General features: G+C 44.0%; 1 protein-coding gene and 1 long non-coding RNA gene across 3 annotated transcripts in view; one reads left to right on the top strand and one right to left on the bottom strand.

The window, feature by feature from the left end:
- Window positions 1-12,477, top strand: part of LOC100704393 (zinc finger protein OZF) — an 883,579-nt gene that overhangs the window by 566,414 nt on the left and 304,688 nt on the right. The gene's annotated exons all lie outside the window — the stretch shown is intronic.
- LOC112842825 (uncharacterized) lies at window positions 9,124-9,709 on the bottom strand. The gene is made up of 2 exons (XR_003214841.1): window positions 9,475-9,709; window positions 9,124-9,382 (listed from the first exon to the last, which is right to left on the bottom strand). It is a non-coding gene; the product is annotated as an uncharacterized LOC112842825 (long non-coding RNA).

Here is a 12,477-nt window from a genome sequence, read left to right as displayed (position 1 = left end):
GCGGAAGTGTAGAATGATTGAAATGAAAATGCTTTCATTAGTTAAATCTATTAGATTTCTTAATTTTTCATGGTACTCATACATTTTTGTTAAATCTGCTCAACAAACTATTGCTTAATTTACCCCAAACAAAAATGTGTAAATTTAAATAACTGAACATCTCAAAAATGTTTAATTTTGCTTAGATTTAATTAAAACAACACATACATGTTTTTACTGAGTAATAGTTACTATTACTTTCCTATTAGATACTAATTAACCCAAATCACAGTTTTTACAGTGTAGTTTGGCCGGACTTTCTGGCCTGGAAAGTGGCCGCCGACGCCAAATCAAACTTGGATGAGGCGGTGGCATGGCAATCGCTGGACCAGGCGATGGCGTGGGAGCCGCAGGTGGCAGGGCAGCTGCAGGAGACAACTGTAGCCCAGATGAAAAAAACCCAACATGTTTACACCAATGATGAAGAAAGAGAGTATTTATTCTCTTTATTTTAACTGTCCACATCAACAAAGCGTCATATTTCCTATCACCATTGAATGCAGCTCTCAGCTCACCCCACGTGAGGGCACCTAGCTCAGCGACCAATCAGAGCCTCCCCAGGCCGCATTGACCCTGTCAGCCAGGAAGTGAGGTGAAGGTCCCTGGTGCTCCCGGGTTTTCTCATCTCAGCAAGAGGAGTGGAGGCATCTGCTACTCAAACCGAGAAACGCAGGGACAAAAGAGAGGAAAAACTCAGAATTGAGAGGAAGGAAAGCCAGCATACTTACCTGCTGGAAGTCTGGAGTCGAGTGGCTGGATGAAAGAGAGAAGCAACGTCGGCTCACCGCTCACCTTTCATCCGGAGAGCTGCTGCAATTCCGACACCAGTGTGTGTTTGGCTTTGTGAAACAGAGCAATGGTCAGGTTTTTGAAGAGGACAGAAAAGTCCAAGGACCAGGACGATATTCGATTGTGATAGATGGCGAGCCAACCACTTTGAGGATGATAAGTGTGCACACTATTTATTTTATTTTATACTTTTTTCTGTACAAATTGGACAATACCTGTTATACCTTGTAACAATACAAGAGTGGCTACTCAAAAGTTAACATTGTGTCCAAGTCATTATTGCTGCTCAATACCTTGGCACCATACGAATTTGGTGTCTTCTGATACTGGCCAGAGCCTCATTACGAGCCCAAGTAGTTATTGTGCTGTAATTCACCTTTATATCTTAAAGTTGGTTACACAAGGCAGATCCAGCAGGTGCGGAAACCTCTGGCTGAGGACAGGGAGAGCTCACAGCTGGCTCTGAATGCTGTGGCTGCAGGTCAGGGAACTGAACTGGAGGATGAATGGGTGACTGAGCCAGAGACTGGACTAAAAGGGACTGGATGGGAGACAGGACTACAGGCGACTGGACTACAGGCGACTGCATGGGTGACTGAGCTACAGGCTGGATGGGCAACTGAACGGGAGACTGGGATGCAAAGGGCAGAAGTGATGGTTGAGGTGAGAGTGGAACAGGTGGTGGAGTAGATGACAGAGCTGAAGATGGTGACAGTGCTGCAGCCTGAGATAATAAACCAAGATCTTGAGATGGAAACAGATCTGGTAATTTACCAAGGGATTGAGCTAGGACCTGAAAAGCTGGATGAGGATGTGGATGAGGTGGCGAACGGGCAGGTGGACATGCTAGCTCCTCTGAGCCTCCAGAGTGTGAGGTCAATGGCTGGAGATCCTCAGCCTTCTAGGGAGGTCAGGTGGGATCCTGGCCTCCCTCACCCTGGCTGCTGGGACAGGCATTAGAGCTAGCTAGACACCAGTTAAAAACACAACAGCCTTAAAAAACGCAGAGTAGTTTGGACCCGGAATCAGGGTTCATGACGTCATCACTTAAAGACCAGATTTCCCACCTGCTGTGAATGTTTTAATGCCGTACAGTTGTTATTATTATCACTTGTCACTTGTATTCATGACAGTTAAAATAAATAAGATAAGATAAGATAAGATAACCTTTATTAGTCCCACATGTGGGAAATTTGTTTTGTCACAGCAGGAAGTGGACAGTGCAAAAGTTATGAAGCAAAAATTAGAATAAAATAAAATAAGAATAAATACAGTACACAACTGTACAGAATAGAATAAAATAAAATACTATATACAGTAGAATAAAATAGAATAAAATATACAATAAGATAAAAATAGAATACAAATGCTATATACAACTGAGTAAAAAATACAACGATGCCAGGAAGATTATTGCACTTAGTGTTATTGCACATGTGTGTGTTTGATCAGTTAAAGTCTTTGTTGTGGAGTCTGACAGCAGTGGTAAGGAAAGACCTGCGAAATCTCTCCGTCCCGCACCGTGGGTGCCGCAGCCTCCCACTGAAGGAGCTGCTCAGTACTGTCAGAGTCTCTTGCATGGGGTGGGAGATGTTGTCCAACAGGGATGACAGCTTAGCCGCCATTCTCCTGTCACTCACCACCTCCACTGGGTCCAGAGGGCATCCTAGAACAGAGCTGGCCCTTCGGATCAGCCTGTTCAGTCTCTTCCTGTCCCCAGCAGAGATGTTGCCACCCCAGCAGACCACACCGTAAAAGATGGCTGAGGCCACCACAGAGTCATAGAAGGTCTTCAGGAGTGGGCCCTCTACTCCAAACGACCTGAGTCTCCGCAGCAGGTACAGCCTGCTCTGCCCTTTCCTGTAGAGGGCGTCTGAGTTATGAGTCCAGTCCAGTTTGTTGTTCAGATGAACACCAAGTTACCTGTAGCTGTCCACAGCCTCGATGTCCATACCTTGGATGTTCAGTGGTTGCAGTGGAGGATGTTTGTGCCTGCGGAAGTCTACCACCAGCTCCTTGGTTTTACTGGCATTGATCTGGAGGTAGTTCAGCTGGCACCAGTCCACAAAGTCCTGAGTCAGTCCTCTGTACTCCTTGTCGTCCCCATCAGTGATGAGGCCGACTATTGCAGAGTCATCAGAGAACTTCTGCAGGAAGCACTGGGTGGAGTTGTGGGAGAAGTCTGCAGTGTAGATGGTGAAGAGGAACGGAGCCAGAACCGTTCCCTGTGGGGCCCCCGTACTGCAGACGACCCTGTCCGACACACAGCCCTGAGTCCTCACATACTGTGGTCGGTCGGTGAGGTAGTCCAAAATCCAGGTAGTGAGGTGATGGTCCACTCCAGAGTTCTCCAGCTTGTCCTTCAGAACCGAGGGAAGAATAGTGTTGAAGGCACTGGAGAAATCAAAGAACATGATTCTCACAGTGCTCCCAGTGGTCTCCAGGTGAGCGAGGGAACGATGTAGGAGGTGAATGACGGCATCATCCGCTCCAATGCCAGGCTGGTAGGCAAACTGAAGTGGGTCCAGTGATGAGCTCACAAGGCGCCGAAGCTGAGCCAGGACCAACCGCTCCAGGGTCTTCATCAGGTGGGATGTCAGAGCCACCGGCCTGTAGCTGTTGAGGTCCTTGGGGCGTGAAGTCTTTGGCACTGGAACAACACAGGAGGTTTTCCAGAGCTGTGGGACTCTTCCCAGCCTCAGGCTCAGGTTGAAGAGGTGGTCCATCACCCCGCACAGTTGGTCCGCGCAGGACCTGACGACCCTCGAGCTGATGCCATCTGGACCCGCTGCCTTCTTGGATTTAATCCTCCTCAGTTCCCTCCTAACCTGGGTGGTTGAGAGAGACAGGCTGGAGCCTTGTGTTGAGTGTGTATTGGATGCTGTTGTTGGGGGTTGGGAGGAGTGAGCAGGGTGAATAGAGGAGGTGTGAAGTGTCTGAGGTGGAACAGCAGCAGTGGGGGTGGGTGAGTCTGCAGCCGATGTTGGAGACTGCCTCATGGCTGAATCAAATCTGTTGAAGAAATGATTCAGTTCATTTGCCCACCTCACATCCCTCCCAGGCAGAGAGTTCTGATGTTTGTGGCCTGAGATGGTTCTGAGGCCTCTCCAGACTTCACCAACGTTGTTTTGCTGAACATTCGTATAAGAAATAAAATTGTCTATGTAAACTGTATGTGGTGTCAAATAAGCCTGTACTACTCTAACTTAATGTCAGTCACAAGGGTGGTATGTTGAGCGCCAAATATTTTATAAGGTGGTACTCATTGTGAAAAGTTTGAGAACCACTGTGTTAGGCAATGCCAAATACAGCATGACAGCCATAGAAATGAGAGAGACCTCATCATACACATTTAGTCATTCATGCATGAATTTTCAGTTTAAAAAAACATATTTTTAAGTTCCCTCATCCCCCACCAAAAACTTGGTGAAGTGTTGATATGCAACAAAGCTTAATAAGACTGTGTGTTGCATAAACAACTGTCCATTGAATCATACTTGCTTTAACATTGTTCAGCTTTTAAAACTAGTAGTGCCTTAGTGCTGGATGGTTAATCGATTTTGAAGGGGACACAGCTCCCCACAACCCTGAATTGGATAAAAGGATAAACATGGATGACATCTTATTTTTGTGCACTGGGCATTTTAAATATCTTTGCCTGACCACTTTTTTTCCTACCTGAATTATTTTACCATGTTATGTTTTGTTAACCAGACATAAAATATGCTGTGAAAGAGGGTCCTGATCTTTAAGTTTGTTTAAAAGGTGATTAACATGGTTACTAATGTCAGTTTTGCATTTTGCAGCTCTGTTTCCTTCAGATTATATTGAAACGGTTACTAACTGTTTATTACTTTGGCAAATGAATGGTAATATGGTTGAAATTACCTCATTATTATGTGCTTGTTTCTGCCTTATTACCCTATTATTACCACTTATTACCAAGCTGCAATAGAAAGTACTACAGATGCATTTCTGTAATCTGATATTTGTTGAATCATTGGTTGAGTCATTATATAAAATTCATTGAACATAAATTTTGATGGAGTTTGATTGGCACATTGTTTTTACAATCAGGACAGGAGCGAAAACACGAGGAGATTAAGAGGGCAGAAGATTGTCGAGAAACCAAACGAGCAGGAAAGGTGAGAAAAAGGTGAGCATCCAAAAGACGAGCAGACAGTTTAATAGGAGCCTTTATGGAACAATAAAAGCAGAAGGTATGAGGCCAGGGCTGGTAAAGTTTACACATTGAACAAAGTACTGTCAGAATACAGTCTCCTATATGAATACTTCATATTTGTATTTGTTTATGAATACTACTATGAATACCTCAATATTTTTTTTTTCTTGAGGTTTTATTACTACTGTTTAAATAAAAAATAGTAACAAAAAAGAAAAGGTTCATTCAATATCATTCTGTGAGATCAGCCTTTATGTAGCAAATAATTTCATACGTTTCATATATATATATATTATTTTTAGTACAAAATATAATGAATAATTTTTTAACGGTGCTGTTATCAAGTGAAACTACAAAAGATTTCAGGGCTGCAATAACAGAGATGGGCAGTAACGCGTTACTGTAATCCGATTACTTGTTTCAAGTAACGAGTAAAGTAAGGGTTTACTATTGCAAAAAAGGTAATTAGATTAACGTTACTTTCCCGTAAGCACGCTGCATTACTGCGTTACTGCATTACTGCGTTACTAAAACCATGGTTTTTTTTGTGTGTCTCATGACAATGACATAAGCGAGTGCGACATTTGTGGCAACAGCTGTGTGCAGATCAAGAATGGATAATATATGGAGTGCGGGAGAGAGTATGAGCATGCAGCATTTAAAGCGTGGAAGTACTGACCTTACTTTGAGTTTAATTCCGTAAAAAGTGACAAAAAAGAGGGGATGAAAACCTTTCAACATCATGAAGAGAAACCCTATATGTCCAATATTTCCTTACAAGCAGGACTTGCAGACAGCGGGAAGAAGCATCTCGCTTTTTAAGGGAACAAACCTCTGGCACAACCAGGTCAGGGTGGCCATGACTTGCTGGGTTTAGACAATCTGGGAACTGGTTAGTCTGCTGATCTAGCTTCTGAATACAATGATGGTTGGTCCAGCAGACACCTGGGCCAAGATTCAGTTTCCTGCCATTGCTCATTGTTTATAAAAGCAGAGACAATTTTAAGAAAAGCAACAACAAAAAGAAGAAATCTTGTCCTTTGATTCCAGATTAAACATATTTAAATACAAAATCAGTTCATTTAGATCAGAGAGAAAAGAAGGTGATAGAAAGATGAGGCACTGTGACTGATTCATCCTCTATAAACATCCACAGGAAACTGATGGAAATCTGTCCAACAAATTCAACATCCTAATGAGCCGCTGCTAGAAGGACAAAATCCTGACCTGACATCAAGTGAAAATGTCTGGTTAAATATACTGAAAGTGTCACGGTTCTGGGTCATTTTGACCCAGTATTTTGAGTTCTCATGTTGTGGTTTAATTTTGGATTTTGGATTATATTTTGACTCTTGTGCTTTGTTGATTATTGTTAGAATTCTATGTTTCTGTTTATTCGTGTTAAGGGATTAGTTCTTAGGTTTTGTGTCTCATGTTTAGTGTAGGTTTAGTTCTGTGTCTGGTCTGCGTCTTTGTGTAGTTGTTTCTTGTTTCCTGTTTTATTGTGAAGGTCCGTGTCTCATGTGAGTGTATTCAGTTTTACCTCTCTTGTCTCGTCTCGTCAATTACTTCCAGCTGTGTTCCCCACCTGTGTGTAATCTCCCTGGCCGTTTCTCAATTCTCAAGTACGCGAGTAGGTACTCGCCGAGAACGCGAGCACGGACTCGCGATTTGTACAATTGGAACACCAGCGTACGTGATGATGTCACAGGTCCGGAGTTTTTACTGCCGTCCCCTCTTAATTTAACTGTGAGTAACATGTTATGAAGCTTAACTTTAATCACAGCCAAATCTCAGGCCCTCCAAGGTTTGGAGGCCTATCTCCCCCCACCACTTCCCCTGCCGGTGGCGGACGCCCTCAGACATCGGTGCGTTGGTGGTTCTTTGTGTCCGGGGATGGGCGCCCAGGTACACACCGGCTCACTCCTTGGCGGCTGCTTATCGGGGCCTGGAGCCTGGGGCTCGCTCGGGCCACTTCGGGGGTGGGGTGCCCTCGGCCTCTCGGCCTGGGGCTCGGTCACTCTGGCACAGCTGGCTGCCAGCGGAGCTCACGGGCACATCACTGCAACCGCCCCTGGCTTCTGCTCCGCGGCTGCTGAGTGACGCCTCATCTGGGACTCTCCTCAGCTCTTTCTGGGATAGTGGCGCGGCTGCCCCTCCGTTGGTCTTCCTTGGTCTCTTGTGCTCTGGGGGCCTCTGGATGTCTGGAGTCTTGATCTCCTCCATACCTGCTTCATGCCCTGGAGGACGGGGCAGTGGCCCCCCACACCCTCTAGCAGATCATTACATGAAGGAACCTTTTAAAAAAAACAAGCGCGTCCATGCTCACAGGTGTACACACGGGTGATCGCACATACAAACTACACCCTTTTTGGCTCTTACCTCAAAGCACACTGTGCGCTGTCAATCTTACGTGCTGCACAATAATGTTTAATATTTAGTATTTACTGTCATATTCCCATATATCATTGTGATCTTGTTTATTACTCTCGTTTTCTTCTGCTTGCTTTCTTCTTTCTTTCTCAACAGGTGATCCAGGTGATCGATATATGTATTTTTTGTCTGCTTATTCTGTTGGTTTTTGTTTTTTGCCCTTTTTCCCCGTCCCTCTTCCCCGCTGTTTTTCTTTCCCTCTTTCTTTCTCCCCTTTCTTTCCCCCAGTCAAGTCTGTCCCGTATTCAGCAAGTGAAAATAAAATAAACAATAAAAGGTGAATCAAATGGACCATTACGGCAAGGCTGGGATGGTCCATTTGGTAAAGTAAATCCATTGGGCATCTTTCTTCGCCTTTAGACAATAATTCTGATGGCAAAAGAACCAAACGGGACAGGCAAAAAAAAAACAAAAAAACAAAAAAAAAAATCACAGCCAAACCGGTTTACTCAGGAACAAATAAAACACTGAAATAAACCAAACATTAACATTTAGAAGTGATCTAAGTGACTTATATATCATTTTTAACCTCAGTAGTGAAACCTAATAATAAAAATAGTGTACATGTACATACGTGTACATACCTTAATAAAAACAAGCAGGTGAGATGTTAGAACGCTTTTATTTCTATTCTAGTGGACACTCAATACTATAGACAGCTGCTGGGGTTTCTTTAACCTGAGTAGTGAGAAGACCGCGAGCGGGAGGGGGGTTGAAAACGATGTGCCGGGAGTCCGCTGTTGAGTTTTGGACGAAATGCATTCTGGGATATTTAGCTGTACCAAGTCCACACCGATGCATGCTCGATAAAACGGGCGGAGCGAGAACACATCCGGGACTTTTTCGCGTTCTCGGCTTGATGCGTACTTCGAATTGGAACAGTACTTGGTCTCCGACTGATGACGTATCACGAGTACACGGGAACGCAAGTACGCACAAGTACGCATATTGAGAAACGGGGCCTGTGTCCTTCTGTCTGTATTTAAGTCATGTTATCTACCTCCCTATGCCTCTACTCACCCACCTTCATGTTCGTGTTGAGTAGTTTAGTTTTCCCGGTTCAGATTACCTTTAGTTCCATTTGCCATTTTCAACTTTTTAGAAATTTTTACATTAAACCTCCTTCGCATCTCCACGAGTGCCTGCACTTGGATCCTCCTTTATTTTCTTCACACAGCTCATCCCACTCGCTGTGACAGTAATGTGTTAAACAACAAGTGCTGCTGGAAGAGTTTTCATTAAGAGAACATTAACACTGTGAATGAGGGATGGACTTTGATTCAGTTTGACACAATCTGTTTTTCTTTCACTTTGAATAAATGTTTTTGTGGGACTGAGGATACATTTGTTTACATTTGGAAGTTTGATGTCATCTGTTCCTCTTGTTTCTGTCTTAAAACATGAAAAATCTGTTCAGAACAGAAATAAATAGAATTGAATTTCTGACAGCAGTAAATAAAAATCGTCCCTGAGTATGTTTGTGACTCTGAGATGGAGGTGAAATCTGTGAACCTGGGCTGTGGTTTACTGCTCTCTTCCTGTCACAAACACTGTTTGACATCTGTTCATCTGTTGGTTTTTGTTCAGGCTGCAGGGATCATTTCTCACTGTGGGTATCAAGCTTGTAACAGTTACAGTAGTAGGTGGCTGAATGATCACGTTTCATTTTCTTTATCTTCAACTCACAGCCGTTCTGTTTATTCTGAGCTGAGAAATCATTTTTCTGAGGATGACCATAACCTGAGTAAACAGAACCACTATTCTTATCAATATAAAGAATCACTCTGAATGTTTCTTTTTCTTTCTTCTGGTACCAGAATACTTCACTGTAGTAACACTGGTCAGTCCCTCCACAGCTGAAGGAGACACTTTCTCCAACTCTCCTGGTCAATGTTAAATCTTCCTGAATCAGCTGTTCTGCTGCCATGGTAACCAGTGCTGTAGAGACACAGACAGATAGATGAAGGTTAGTGTGACAGTGTTTGTTACAGGTTGACTATGTTGGCTCCTGATTGGCTGGAAACACTCACCTGAACACAGACAGCACAGAGCAGCAGCTGGGAGGAAAAGCATTTTGTGCAGTGGTGTTTCCTCTGGTGAACCTGGGGAGAAGTGGCGCTCTGATGCAGCTGAGGCCAAACAAGGACGAGCTGTGAGATCAGACGAGGGCCACGTGGTTTCTAACAGGTCCTCAAAGCTCCCATCAGCCCCTGCGGCCCACAGATAAGACTGCTGCTGCTGATTGACAGAACCGCGGATTAGAGTCGACACTATGCACATTGTCTGATCTCACAGCTCCTCCGTGTTTGGCCTCAGCTACATTAAAAGTCTTATCTTTTTATGCTGCTCTATGTACACAAACTCAATATCAGTAAATAAACAACTGAACAGGAAATGTGAATTACATTTTTTATTTATCTGAGAGGCTGCTTTGTTTCGTATTTTAATTTTGACTTTTGAAATGTATTTGATATGTATGATAATGTGCATGCAGCTAAACAAGGACAACACAGACAAATGCAAAAAAAAATATTAACATGTATCAATATACATGTGATGTAATAACAGAGATTTAATGTAAATATTTAGTCTATTTATTTTATTTTATACTGTATTTAATTTAAACATGTAACATGTAAATTTCTTTACTTGTGTCAGTGTCGTTTATATATGAAGGATGAGCAGAGGAAGCTGCTGTGAAGCGAGAACTGAAATAAAAATAATGATTTATTGTTATGAACCAACCAATATTGTGTTTTTCTATGAAGACATTTATGAACACAGCAAATTAATACTGAGCAGCAATTGAGACATTCAAACTCCTTCAATAAGTCTGAGAATTGATTTTAAAATTTATTTTTAATGAGAATTCATTTAAAAATGACACCTAATGACTCACAACCCATGATTGTTTCTCTGTTTTCTCTTTAATGATAACAAATGTTATTGCTTGCATGAGAGAGCCAAAGCAAAGCCGTTCCTTCCTTTAAAGGACCTTGAAAAGCGTATCCACGCATTTATCACATCCAGACTGGACTACTGTAACTCCCTCTACTTGGGCCTCCAACACTCTGCTCTTTACCGGCTTTAGTTAGTTCAAAATGCAGCTGCGTGTCTCTTAACAGGTGCTAGAATCTATGAACATGTCACTCCAATTTTAGCCAACTCACACTGGCTCCCTGTTAAATATCGTATAGATTTTAAAATTCTTTTGTTCACTTTTAAAATTCTGAATAATTTAGCGCCCGGCAATCTTTCCGAACTCCTCCATTTGTACAATCCCAATAGAGCACTAAGATCTTCCAATCAGATGCTCCCGAGGTGACCGGGCCTTTGCAACCGTAGCACCCAGACTCTGGAATAACCTCCCTGTTCATATTCGTACCGCCGAGTCTATCCAGTCTTTTAAATCATGTCTTAAAACCCGTCTTTTTACTTTTGCTTTTGATTCTAACTAGTTGTCTGTTGTCTGGCTTGTTGTGTTGTCACCTATTGTTTCCTGCTCTGTTTTCTTATCGTTTTGTTTTAATTGTCTCATGCTTTTACTTTGACTGTGAAGCACTATGGTCAACTTTGTTGTTTTTAATATATGCTATATAAATAAATCTTGATTTGATTTACTTCTGTACCTTTTCCAATTCTGTGGTTAATTGGGGAATTAAAATGTATAAATTAAATGCAAAAACATTTAATTGCTATATTATGTGTTCTGAACTACTCACGTTGTCTTTTTTCGACTCTGTTTTGATATTTCTTAGTTTTGGATATTGGATATCCAAAACTAAGGATATATTTTTTAATCACAATAAAGATGTTTGTTAACACTTCAAAATTCAAATGAATTTGACCTTTATTTATACAGGCAGTCCCACTGAGACTCAGTGTCACATTTAAAAGAGAGACCTGTTCCAGACAAATATTGTAATGAGCTCCGGAAAGGAGGAGACAGAGGTTTCGTTCGACTTGCTTCCTGCCGGGTTGGTCAGAGAGCACAGCCGTTTATTGCAGAGAACACTGCCGCGAGCTAACTGCCCAGCGCGGCCAAGGCACAGCCAACAACAACAACAACACACACAGGGCGCCCTCTCACCCCGGAAGGACACACCGTCGCAGCAAGAGGGCGTCACCTGTCACCATGGTAACATAACATTTAACCATCGTTACACTGCCCCCCAGCAGTAAGTTCCTCGTCCCCGAGGGAACAACACAGTCTCTGAGGCGGGGGGGTAGTCTACGCTCCCTCCTTGACCTCCTGAGCCCCTGGGGGGTACACAGAGCTTTGGGGCTTTGAGGTGGAGAGCCCGAGGAAGGGGAACGCAGCTCCGGCTGGGGGTCACTCTGTGCAGGGTCATGGAAGCTCTGTACGCGTCCCTCAGGGAAGGAGGGGAGGGACTGTCCTCTATAGGGGGGCATCCGGTCTCTGTGCAGCGCCACTTTCCTCCCTCTAGGAGGCAACTGCACCCTGTAAACAACTTCCCCCACTCGCTCCAGGACGCTGCAGGGCCCCACCCAGCTGCTATCCAGTTTAGGACACCGTCCTTTCTTTCTCTTTGGGCTGTAGACCCACACCAGCTCCCCAGCACGGAAGTGCCTCCCCTTAGTGGTGATGTCATAATTCCTCTTTTGGCGCAGGCCTGCCTTCGCCAGCTGCTCCCGGGCGTAGGAATGTGCAGAATCCAGCCGGTCCTGCAGCCTCCTTGAGTAGTCCTGGCCTGGTGGTGCCTCTGGCGCGTCCGGGGGCTTCCCAAAAGCCAACTCTGCGGGAGTTCTCAGCTCTCTCCCTAACATGAGCAGGGCAGGTGTACATTGGGTGGAGTCTTGCACTGCCGACCTGTAGGCCATGAGGATAAGGGGAAGATGGTAGTCCCAGTCCCGTTGGTGTTCTGAGGTAAGGATGGCTAGCTGCTGGGCCAGCGTCCTGTTAAACCTTTCCACCAGTCCATCGCTTTGGGGGTGAAGTGGGGTGGTGCGGGTCTTCTTAATCCCAAGGCGTTCACACATGGCAGCAAATACCTTGGACTCAAAGTTACGCC

This window comes from Oreochromis niloticus, linkage group LG18 (assembly GCF_001858045.2).
Source record: "Oreochromis niloticus isolate F11D_XX linkage group LG18, O_niloticus_UMD_NMBU, whole genome shotgun sequence".
Lineage (NCBI taxonomy): Eukaryota > Metazoa > Chordata > Actinopteri > Cichliformes > Cichlidae > Oreochromis > Oreochromis niloticus.
The sequence above is the reverse complement of the archived record's forward strand: the minus strand, read 5'-3'. Positions and strand labels throughout refer to the sequence as shown.